The 12,585-nt window shown below is 46.4% G+C and overlaps 1 long non-coding RNA gene across 3 annotated transcripts; it reads right to left on the reverse strand.

The window, feature by feature from the left end:
• Positions 1-147: 147 nt before the first annotated feature.
• On the reverse strand, positions 148-12,205 carry LOC123601596. Of its 3 annotated transcripts, none has more exons than XR_006714184.1 (4): positions 10,015-12,205; positions 8,042-8,114; positions 2,334-2,619; positions 148-412 (listed from the first exon to the last, which is right to left on the reverse strand). It is a non-coding gene; the product is annotated as an uncharacterized LOC123601596 (long non-coding RNA). The 3 variants fall into 3 exon arrangements; XR_006714185.1 differs by lacking the exon at positions 10,015-12,205 and adding an exon at positions 9,318-9,356 and having other exon boundaries at positions 2,334-2,569; XR_006714186.1 differs by lacking the exon at positions 10,015-12,205 and adding an exon at positions 9,318-9,356.
• Between the last annotated feature and the right edge of the window lie 380 nt (positions 12,206-12,585).

Here is a 12,585-nt window from a genome sequence, read left to right on the forward strand (position 1 = left end):
CCCTGAACAGAAACCCCAGTTGACCCTACTTGAATCTCCGACCCACGGCGCTGTATAAATGGGTATCATTTCAATCTGCTAAATGTTTAGTAATTCGGTATGCAAGGTCTTGGGTGAGGCTGCTTTAACAAAATACCACAGCATGGGTGGCTTAAACAACAGGAATTTATTTCCCATGGTTTTGGAAGGTGGGGAGTCCAAGATCAGGAGGGTGCCAGCATGGTCACGTCCTGGTGATGACCCCCCCTCCTGGTTTGCAGATGGCCACCTTCTTGCTGTGACCTCACGTGGTGGAGAGCGAGATCGTCTCTCTGGCATCTCTTTTTATGGGGCGCTGGTCCCATTCGTGAGGGCTCCCAAAGGCCTCATCACCAAATGCCATCACACGCGGGACTGGGTTTCAACCTATGAGCTGTGGATACACAGATACAAACATTCAGTCTGTTACGTGCAGCAATAGAAAATTAATACATTTGCTCTGTCAAGGCCTTAAGGGTTCTTCTCCAGTCTCCATGTCACACATGAGCTCTGAGTGATTGTAGGGTTTGAACCTGGACCCAATCAACTTGCTGCCGAGTTACGTGGCATTCAGTTCCTCCATTTCCTTGTCTGTGTACTTAGGATAATTACAGAACTTCCTCATGAGGTTTTTGGGAAGATTAAGTGAGTTAACCCAGCAGAGTACTTATTACAATATCCAACAAAAAGGAAATGCTGCATACGTTATTTTTTTCCTTTGTACTGTGATTACATTCTTTGCAGACGTTCCCTTTAAGTCAAATGGGTTTATTTATTAACCTGGGGAAAATACACTTTTCTTGGCTTTCACCATATCTCCTTCTCTTACTCTGCCCCTCAATACCCATCCTTCCAGGTCTTTCTCTGATTCCTCCCTCCTCCGTGAAGCCTACCCTGACCGTTCCAGGTCATGGTAGTCTGTCCTCTATACTAACTTCTAGAGTACCAGAGGCCGGTGCAAATCCTTAGACTGTCTCTTACCTAATCACTTTAAATGATTTTTTTTACTATAATAGAAAAATGTCTGTCTGTTGGAGATAAGAGGGGAAATCTACAAAAGTTCAAGGCAGGAAATACGTCACCTGCTGCCATGGTTAATAATATTTCCTTCCCGTCTTCCTGTTTTTGTTGATTGTGTATATAGAAACACATATGTATACAGTTACCTTTGTGAGAATAAATCTCTGCCCCAGCCCACCCAGGGCATCCATCTGCTGGAGGAGAGATTAGGATTTGTTCACAGAAGGAATTCAGAGAGGAAAAATACAATATGGCATTCAACTTTAATCATGCAAAATAGGATCATGCTGGAAACCAGGGCATTTAAGAGCTGTTTTAGCCAAGGTTCCTGCATTAGTCTCATATGGCTGATATAACAAATTACCACACATTTAGTGGCTTAAAACAACACAGATTTATTCTCTGACAGTTCCAGATGTCAGAAGTGTGAAATGAGTCTTATGGGGCACAAAGTGTTGTTAGGGTCCCTTCTGGAGACTCCAGGGGAGGCCCATCCTTTCCTCTTTTAGCTTCTAGACTAGCCCGCATTCCTTGGCTCATGGCTACATCTCTCTAATCTCTGATTCCAACCTGACATCACCTTCTCCTGACTTTGACCCTCCTGCCTCCCTCTCTTAGGGATCCCTGTGATCATATTGGGCTCACCTGGATAATCCAGGATAATTTCCCCATCTTAACACATTTAACTTAAGCGTATTTGCAAATCCATTTTACTATGAAAGGTAACACAGTCATAGGTTCCAGGGATTAGAACATAGACCTCTTTTGGGGCCACTATTCTGTTTACCACTTTACCCTAGAGAATGGAGCCTGCAGCAGGGATTAGGTGCTGCCGGTCTTATTGTGCTGTATAAACCTAGGGCAGTAAGAGTGAGGAAAAAGGGGAGGAAAGGAGCGGATTGCGAAGCAATGCAAGGCGGTGATTACTGAGCCGACCGTGTCTCAGGATGAGCTGAGAAAAGCAGGTTGTCAACAAGAGAATTGTTCAGCCACGTGGAAGTCTCCAGGCACGTTATATGGAGAAACTGTCTCTGGGAGCATTCCGTTCAGAAGAGGGATGAGGCAGAATGTATCTGCCTGTTTCCTGCCCTTCCCTTATTTCCCATCGATCAAAGTCTGCCCCATGTGGCGTTAATCTCAGCACATTTCTGAGTGGCATCATTTGGGTCCCTCTGAGAATTATTTGGAAAGCCAGATCCTATACCCTTTGCTGTGATGCTGTATCTGAGCCTGGAAGTGATGGGAGGAACCAGAGACACTGGTTATGCGTTTTATCACTCTCAGGAGGAACTTACAGAGAGGCATGATGACCAAGAGAGAGCAATCAGCTTGGGGCCCAGGTTGCAGGTGAAGCCAGCAGAATCTGATAAAGCAGGTGAAGTCAGGAGGGTCTGAGGAAGTACCGAAGGCGTATCCAGCACATTCCAGCCCTGAAATCCCCTCAGGTCCGTCATCCGTTCCCGTTACATACTCTTCCATAATATATGAGGCGTGGAGTTGTTTTCTGAGAACCAGATGCCCTCATTCCTCCCTGAGAGGGCAGGTAAAAAATGTAGCCACAGAATGCCTTCCTGGTCAAGCCTAAATTTCCAGCAAAACCAGAAAGCGAGATTAAGAGAACAAGTGACATTCTCCACTGTGCTTGTCCCAAGGCCATAGTGACACCGCTCACCTCCACCCGCTCTCACACCCCGCCCGCGCCTCTCCTCGCCTACACTCCTGGAGCTTGGTATGCCACATCTGGTTAAATGGGAGAAGATGACTGGAGATCAGAATTTATGATCTTCTCTCCAGGGAGCCTTCCCTGGTGTGGCAGCTCCAATCTGGAAATTGGCTCTGCGATGTGTCAGAAAATAAGTTAGGACATCCCTTGCGCGTCACCGTGTAGGGTGAGGGGGCATGAGGTGCGGGGCCTTCACATCAGGTGCTACCTTTTCAGTTCAGTTGTTAACAACAGTTTCAATCATGCTTCCCTGGTGCTTAATGGCACAGGACCCAAACAGCTCTGCAGCCACGAATTATCAGCGGGTACGCAGGGGCCCCCGTGAGGAGCCATGGGTGTTTCGGGGGGAGCCTCAGGCTGGGCAGCTGAGAGGGGAGCAGTTATTAAAATAAAATGAATTTAGCCATAGGTACCATTTACTGAGCACCTGTGTGCCAGGAGCCATACGAGGCCTTCCTCCCAAATAATTGATAGGAAAAACCGCATCGAAGCAAACCACAGGATCTAAGAGAAAAATTGCCTGCACTCCAGTCACCTCATTAAATCGATATTTTTATTTTTGCCCCCACACATATATAGTGCTTCTTATTCATTACCACGTCATAGACACCACTTAGGATATTAATTTCCACAATTTCGCTTTAATTTTGATCATAAATAATATTTCTACTTTGTGAAAATCACGGTTTATCTCTTTCTCCTGACTTTCTCCCCCCGCCCCCGACATTGTAACCAGGATTAACGGCCTGAAAATATCTCCTACGTCTTTCTCCGTGTTCTTTTAGAATAGCCATAGTGAGGGGCGCCTGGGTGGCTCAGTCGGTTAAGTGTCTGACTTTGGCTCAGGCCATGATCTCGCAGTTCGTGAGTTCGAGCTCCACGTTGGGCTCTGTGCTGACAGCTCAGAACCTGCTTCCGATTCTGTGTCTCCCTCTTCTCTCTGCCCCTCCCCCCAGCTCAAACATAAATAAACATTAAAAAAATAGTAAAGTGAAATAGCCACAGTGATAATAACAGCAAAGATCCACCGAATGCTTATTACCAGGGAGGTACTGTTTTTAGCGCGTTTTGCTGTGCACCTGCTGCAGCTCCTATGACCCTCCCTGTCGCTGTACGACGGAAGCCCCAGTGTCCTCCTCCGTTAACACGTGAAGAAACCGAGGCCCAACATATGCAAAATATTCAAAACTATGAACACACACATAGACATAAAGCAAGGAAGTCTTCTTGCTTATTGAAAGAAGATCCAGGGGCGCCTGGGTGGCGCAGTCGGCTAAGCGTCCGACTTCAGCCAGGTCACGATCTCGCGGTCCGTGAGTTCGAGCCCCGCGTCAGGCTCTGGGCTGATGGCTCAGAGCCTAGAGCCTGTTTCCCATTCTGTGTCTCCCTCTCTCTCTGCCCCTCCCCCGTTCATGCTCTGTCTCTCTCTCTGTCCCAAAAAAAATAAATAAACGTTGAAAAAAAAAAAATTAAAAAAAAAAAAAAGACCGTATATCACTGTCGCCTCTCCAGGTCAATAGATCCAGCTCTAACTCATTTTTTAGGAGCAACACAATGCCACATTGTATGAATGTACCATCATTTATTGGCCCTATTGATAGGCACTTATGTCGTTTCTTTTTTTTTTTTTTTTTTTTTGGCCACTACAAACAGTGCAGCCATAAATAACCCAGAATATAAATCCTTATGGACTAGTGTTTTTATTTCTCTAGGATAGAGTCTATGGACATTAGTGCCAGATCTGGACTCCTCCATATGAAATGACAGGCACAGCCATGAGCTGACCCAAAGCATCAGACTCTCGAAATAGCGTGATCTCCACCGAGGTCAGGGAGAGCAGATATACCATTTATGTGGCCAAAGGGATAATAGCCAAAGAGGACACACAGCCTAGGAGGCCCTGAGCTGGCCCAAGAGGGGGCCAGTCAGGGCCCAGGCTCCCCATATGCCCCAGGCAAGTCACAACTTCCTGAGCATGCGCACAGAGCTCGAGCAGTCATCCTGTCCTGAGTACCAGGCCTCCACCTGCTAGTCACAGAGGGCTCATTCCAAAGAAAGAAAGGAGAAAAAAACAGCGAAACCATTCCTCTCTCCCTTCTGCTTCCCTGGGAGCCCTGGTTGTGTGCAGGGTGGGGGGGGGGGGTAGGGGTAGGGGAGGGCACATTCAACTTTGTACCAGATACTACTTACTGACTTACAGTTGTGTCACTGGGTGGGGGTAACATCGTGGTGGGGGGAAAATGGAATAAAAGATAAGAGACAAATGATAGGTGACAAATAGCGATTGGAGTGAGAGAATAGATGCTCTTGACCTGCCTAGGGGCAGGGAAGAACATTTAAATACAATTTACAATAGTCTGATATTTAGAAAAACAGATGTTTATATTCAAGTCAGAAAGCATCAAGTAACAATAAAATTTTAGAAACTGAGTACAGTCACTTAAAGGATTCTTTTTCTTACATGAAAAAAAGCCCAGAGGTAGGCAGCTGCTGGGTCAACAGCTTGACACGTCAAGTCCATTGTCATAGTGTGGTTTCTGGGTCAAAGGGAAGACGCTTTAGTAATTTTGCTAAATGTTCCCAGATTCTCCTATATAGGGATCCTACCATTTAAAATAGAAACTATATCATAGATGAAAGATAAATATTCCTAACAGATAAAGAACTTCTAAACACTGAGAACAAAAGCACCAGAACCCTGCAGAAAAATGGGCTGAGTATATTAATGGTTTGTGGGGGGAAGGGATGTGCATGACCCCTAAATATACGGGAAGAGGCTCAACTTGCTCAGAATATGAAAAATGCAAGTTAAAACTATACGAGATATCATTTCCTTCCTATCAGATTGGCAAACACCCAAGGCCTGACACTATGTTCCATTAATAAAACTCCCAGACACGGGTTCTCGTACGTTGCTGAAATACAAAAGGATACAACCCCTTGGAGGAGAATTTGGACCATCTAGTGAAATTACACATTCGCCTACCTTTTAACATAGCAATTCCACTTTTGGGATCTAGCTCAAAAAATACACTGGTAAAAATATAAAATGAGATAGCACAAGGTTATCCACTGCCAATAATTGTGATAGTGTAAGAATGGAAACAACCCAGATGTCCATGAATACCTATGGTGCATTCATACAACTGAATAGTATAAAACTGTAAAAATAAATAAGAAGGATCTCTATATACTTCTGTGAAATCGTTTCCAGGATATATTGTTAAGAAAGGCAAGTTATAGAACGGTATTTATGATATGCTATCTTTCGTGTAGGAAAGGGGGTATATGAATATAGAAACATATTTGCTTATCTTATCCATAGGTAATAATGGAAGGATAAACCAAAAGCCAGTAAGAATGGGGACCTATAAGGAGAGAGAAGGAACCGGATAGGAGGGCAGGGATGGCACCTAGACTTAACTGCACAGAATTTGTTGTGTAATTTTGACTTTGGAGCTGTGTAAATGTTTTAATTCGAAAGTAAAATTAAGTAGGAGTGCCTGGGTGGCTCAGTCAGTTAAGCATCTGACTCCTGATCTCAGCTCAGGCCATGATCTTACAGTTGGTAACATGGAGCCCCGTGTTGGGCTCTGCTTGGGATTCTCTCTCTCCCTCTCTCTCTCTCGAAATAAATAACTACTGTTTTAGAAATGCTTTAATGTTTATTTTTATGTTTGAGAGTGCTCGAGTGTGGGAGGGGCAGAGAGAGGGGGACAGAGGATCTGAAGCGGGCTCTGTGCTGACAGCAGCGAGCCCGATGTGGGCTGGAACCCACGAACCACGAGATCATGACCTGAGCCGAAGTCAGATGCTTAACCGACTGAGCCGCCCAGGCACCCCAATAAATACATATTTTTAAAAACGAAAGTCGTTAAAAGTAAAATTAAGATGAAGGGACGATTATGGAAGTTGGGGAAATGGAAACGGTAATAATTGTATATTGGTTTGGTGGTGTAGGCACCCGAAGAAGAGTTATCGCAAATGACTCTGGAAAACTGTATTTCGGCAGTATATCCTTAATGGGATCTATCCTAAGGACTAAAAAGAACCATGAGGAAATCTTAAAATGTATTCAGTGGTATGTAGATTCGATTATTTCTTTTTTTTTAATTTTTTTAATGTTTATTTATTTTTGAGAGAGAGACAGAACATGAGTTGGGGAGGAGCAGAGAGAGAGGGAGACCCAGAATCCGAAGCAGGCTCCAGGATCTGAGCTGTCAGCACAGAGCCCGACGCAGGGCTCGAACCCACAAACTGTGAGATCGTGGCCTGAGCCGAAGTCGGAGGCCCAACCGACCGAGCCACCCAGGCGCCCCCTAGATTAGATTATTTCTATGGTGATAAACAACCCCTAGTCTTGGTGGCTTTTCAATCATAAAAGTTTCTTTTCCCCTCACACTACATGTTTATCGTATGTTAGCTATAGCTCCAATCTGTGTCCTCTTTCCTCCGTGACCCAAGTCGGGCGGTAGCTTCTGTGGAATATTTGCCACTCATTGAGGCGGAAGGAAAAGATACTCGGGCTCTTCAAACCTCCTCCTGGAAGTGACCATCACTCTTCTTTCATCTGGTTTTATTGGCCAAAGAAAGTCACATACTCTGAGTTCAAAAAATCAGGGATGTGTATTCGAAGAGATTGGGACCACATGTAAGTGAAGATTAATACGGTCTGACACGGGGAGCGGGGTGATTAGTATTTTTATTTTGAAACTACTACATTCATCCTGTAGGATCAGCAAATAAGCATGTTCCTTAATGTCACTACAAACCAAGATTTTCAGCACAACAGACTCAGGTATAAATCCAAGTAAGACCCTGTAATCTTCCATTTTAATTCGAAATACCAATATGAACTCCTAATTTACTTCTAAAAGAGAGAGAAATATCCTCGCTGCCCAAAGAAAAGTTTTTGAGGCAATGACAACGTTGGAGCGATGAATACATCTAATGCTTCAATTGTGCTCTAAGTACCCATTTCCTTTTTTTTTTTTTTCAACGTTTATTTATTTTTGGGACAGAAAGAGACAGAGCATGAACGGGGGAGGGGCAGAGAGAGAGGGAGACACAGAATCGGAAACAGTCTCCAGGCTCTGAGCCATCAGCCCAAAGCCTGACGCGGGGCTCGAACTCACGGACCGCGAGATCGTGACCTGGCTGAAGTCGGACGCTTAACCGACTGCGCCACCCAGGCGCCCCAGTACCCATTTCCTTTTGAAAGAAACCAGGGTATGCCTGACCCAGTCTATGTGCACCCCAGACCTGCTGCATCTGGCTTACCCCCGTCACTCCAGGCCTCCGTCATTCGCCTTGCTTCCTGACCAGAGTTCGCCTGCGTCGCCTCCTGATGCTTCTGTGATTGCAAAGACATGGTCACTGGCTTTGCTACCGTGGCCACCAGAGTGAGGAGAACCCTTTGCAGCCCTGGCTGGGACAGGGACAATGATGCATGTACACATTGCCTGAGTTGGACCCGTAGAAGTTACGGCTTCCCTGTCAGCTGTTTGGAGGGGCCAGTTAGCACCACCCTGACGTCTCAGGGTATAGCACCACTCTGCACAAATGCCAAGCGAAAATATGCGGTAAGAAGGAAACACTAGATACGCTGTTCGCCCTTCTTTTTCCTGGTGGGTTGATCAGAATCACAGCAGTTTCTCTTGCTGTCCGGTGACACCAAGTGGTTTTGGCTTTTGCAAGGCTCAGGCCGGCTCGGTAATTACCCTCCGTGATTACTCTCCCTCCTTGCCTGCTGCTCTCCCGTTTTTCTCCCTCTCTTGCTTTCCTGGGACTGCGCACCCCAATGAATTGTTAGAGCGTGAGTGTTTGTACCACATTCTATTTTCTAGCAAAATTAGGCTAAGGCAGCTTTTACCAGAAGCGACCCTTAAGAAGCAGACTCTCAGGAGGGGATTTTGTGCTGGCGTGTCCCCCCGACTGGATGTAATAAGTCACCCATTGCTATTGGTTAGTGAAGCCCTGATGAGTGATATTGCAATTACTAAAGCTGTCACCTGAGGTTAATTGTGATCAGGTGAGGTTTTCAATTATCAGGTGGCTGCTGAACTTAATTAATAAGGGGTGATAATAATTATAAAGGCTGGCACGAGAAACTGCTTTTGAGGGCATCGGAGACTTTAAAAAAGAAACGAAAAATTCTGGATGGTTCATCGCCACCTTATGGTGCACTGCGGAAGCCAGAGGGCCTATATGGCAACCTTAAAGTTTTCATCTTCTACCACCCAAGGGCAGACTATGCATAAACGTCAGATCCAGGGTCTGATTATAAAGGCTCAGAATGGTACAGGCCGCACAAAGTATGCTAAATGTACAGCCATGATAAATTTCCTGTGTTAAAGCCAGAGCCAGATAGAAAAAGAATGGGGTTCAGGACCAGACACCGGGGGCTCGGGGAGGGGAACCCTGGTTGGATGAGCCTGAGAGTCTTCAGTCTCAACATTGCTCAGAATTACCCTGGCTGGAAAAAGTAGCCCCATCCCCTTTATCAGAGGAGAACAGACTCCCCTTTTCTGTATACCGGAATAACCCACGACCTTACCTGCAGCAAGTGCCTCACAGAATGAAGCTCGGTCTTCTTTTTTTTTTTTTTAACGTTTATTGATTTTTGAGACAGAGAGAGACAGAGCATGAACGGGGGAGGGGCAGAGAGAGAGGGAGACACAGAATTAGAAGCAGGCTCCAGGCTCTGGGCCATCCCAGAGCCCGATGCGGGGCTCGAACTCACGGACCGTGAGATCGTGACCTGAGCTGAAGTCGGACGCTTAACCGACTGAGCCACCCAGGCGCCCCGAAGCTCGGTCTTCTTAAGATCCTCTTCTACTCAACTTGTTGTTCCTAGGCTGATAACCAGGGTCAGATCTCTACACAGCCTGAATGAGGAAGTATAATCCCCACCCCAGGAGAAAATTACCTACACCCAGAATCAATTCCACGAACTGGCTGAGTTGTACCAGCAGGGATCAGGAAACATATGTGCAGGTGGATCTTTGGGATATTAGATATGCAGAAGAGGCAGAATACAGGACTAACGATATGATGTCACACACCTATCACTCGGGACCCAAAGTTTTGACAAGGGTATGTGGAGCCAGTCTAGTTACCTAGAAACTTGGCTCCTTGATACTTGGACATGGGAATGACCTACAGTAAATGAGGTAATGATGTCGGAACTGCTTTGGCAGAATATTAAAGGAGACAAAAGATTCAGGAAAATACTGATGGTAGAATGGACTTACCACGTAAGACCTGAAAACCTATCATCTGACTCTACTTCCGGAGGACACAGACAATGGTTCGCTCAGTAGAGCAATAGAGATCTCCCTTGTGAGAGGTCCACCGGCATCTTTGAAGGCCAGTTGACAGTGGAAGATGTTACCGTGGAACTAGGCTTTCTAATTCCAGTAGGAACAGGGGGATTCTGGAATGGCAAAAGCCACGTGGCAGCACTTAACATCAGAGGCAAGAGGCATTATTACTATAATTGACAGGAAGGCCAGAGTGGCATTCAGCGTGCCTTGATCTACAGGGCATTGGCTAACAGATCATGGTGTTCCTAGTGGTGAGGCAGATGAACCAGAGTGTTCTCAAGTTTTTATAATGAGGAAGTATGGAGCACTGGAAAGCAGAAGGCTAATTTCAGCAGCCACAATGGAAAATACCTGTCCCGGACTCAGTCCCCACCAGTCACGTCCACAAACCCTTAAGCCATAGGAGGGGGGATTGGATCCCCCTGAAGAAGGATCCTGTGATGCCATTTCAAGTATACATAGTAGATGGTTCTCCAGTCTTTCCCCCAAAGAGACCTGTTGTAACTGTACACTGGGAGGAAAGTCTAAGGACCCAACCCCTTGTTTATTTCTCTGGTTCCCAATGAAAACGGACCACAATGCATACATGAAATGCACATCCTTAGCAGATTCTTTGTATCGGTTCCCTGGCTGATAGGGTAAAAGTCCATTTGATAGGAAGGGCCATGTGGAAACTATCCTTTATCCTGGCCAACATAGTAAATCCGAAGCAATACAGCATTTTGAGAGGGATTACAGATCAGTGTTACTCTTGAAGAAAGAAAGGATATAGGGATAGCAGTTCCCATCACATCTCTGTCCAATGAACATTTCCAGCCTTTGTAAAAGCCAGACGCGTCTTGGAGAAGGGGGGTGGGTTCTTGTAAACGGAATCACGTGGTAGCCCCAACTGCCACACAGCTGCTCTGTCACTTGTGGTATCTCCGACACTCGATATGGGGCTGCTGCTATGGCAAATTCTTTCTTTCTTTATCCCTAACAATACAGAGGTCCAAAACAGTTCTTTACATGGGAAGGAAAGCCACCGACCTTCTTTATCGTTGCTCTGTTGAGAGACGTGTTGGTTTAAAAGCAGTAGGTGCCGTGGGAGTCCGGGCCACCTGTTCGTGTCGTGTCCTTGTGTCGTCTGGGTTTGGTTGGGCCAAATCGTGAATGTATCCTTTTTATTGTACGGTGGATGACTGCTGGCTGTACCCACCTGGCCTATGACTCCTTGGACCTGATGAAACTCAGATCATAATGCACATCTGGGGTCATACCCTCAATTCTGTGTCCCATGGTCAGGCACTTCATCTCTGGGAGAGCCCAGAATCAACGCTAGGCCTTCTGCAGAACTCCAGGGGTCTTTGCTGCCATCTCTCTTCTGGAAGCGTGTTAGAAACCTCACAGCGTCAGTATTGGCCACAGATACCTCTAGTACTCTAAGATCTGCTCGGTCACGCAGCCTAAGGGGCGGAGAAGCTTGTCTGCCCCTGTTGGGAGCCCTCTTTTGCCCCGAGCACCACTTGAAACTGGCATCCCTTCGAGTCACTCAATAGGATGTGGACCTGGCTCTTGCAGCCTTAATACAGTGTTGACTCTAGCCGCGAATGGACTGCTCGCATGTTACAGCCCCGCTTCGAGATGGTCCCCGGAAATAGTGGTAGAGGAGATTCTCCCAGCATGCAGAAGCTACCAGCAGTATTTTGGCTTACTGTGTGGAAGTACTGACTCCTTGTCAGTAGCAAATGTCTCAGCTCATCGTTCTGAGGCCTGAAAGGAAAAAGACTCCAGTCCATATACCACCTCCAGTGTCCCAACCCTGAAAAGTGTCCCTGAGCCAGCCTGTTAGCTGACATTTCACCAGGACCTTCCCCCATTTTTTTTTTTTTTTTTTTTACCGGGTTGATTGTCTCTTGGTGTCGAGGTACATGGAAGACCAATCTATCTTTGGTTTGAGCCCAATGTGTTCATACGTGCTCGAGAGTAAAATGTACTCTTTGGTTCTGTGGTCATGCAGTGTCGTGTTCCATGATGATAGATCAGCATTTTGTCAGCCCTTAGATGGTGGGGGATGGTGGTGGAGACACCGAATAAGATCAGGAACAAGGAAATCTGGGGAAGAGGTGCGTGAGTGGACTTACGAGAGTGGGCACAAAATATCTACTTGGCGTCCACAGCCTCCCTGCTTGGCCTCTGCGGGGTTGACAGAATGGGCCATGAACTAGGTAGCCATGGCTGCAGGGGTGGAGAGGAGACTAGGCATGGGCCCCCAAACATGGAGTCCTTCCTTGTCATTGTATCTGCTCTCACTTTGAATGTCTAACATGCCAGCAGCCGGGACTGATTCTGAGCCCTCAATATGGTCCCACTCGTGGGGGAAACTAGCCAACCTCCTCGTGGCAAGTAGCTGATATCAGACTTCTCCTTTGGAATGAGAAAGTCATTCTTGCTCACCAGAATCGCCACCTACTCTTCCCACAGTGCCTCCACCGGCACCACCATCTGAGAGATGACGAG

The sequence above is a fragment of the Leopardus geoffroyi genome, chromosome D1, assembly GCF_018350155.1.
Source record: "Leopardus geoffroyi isolate Oge1 chromosome D1, O.geoffroyi_Oge1_pat1.0, whole genome shotgun sequence".
NCBI classification, from domain to species: Eukaryota; Metazoa; Chordata; class Mammalia; order Carnivora; family Felidae; genus Leopardus; species Leopardus geoffroyi.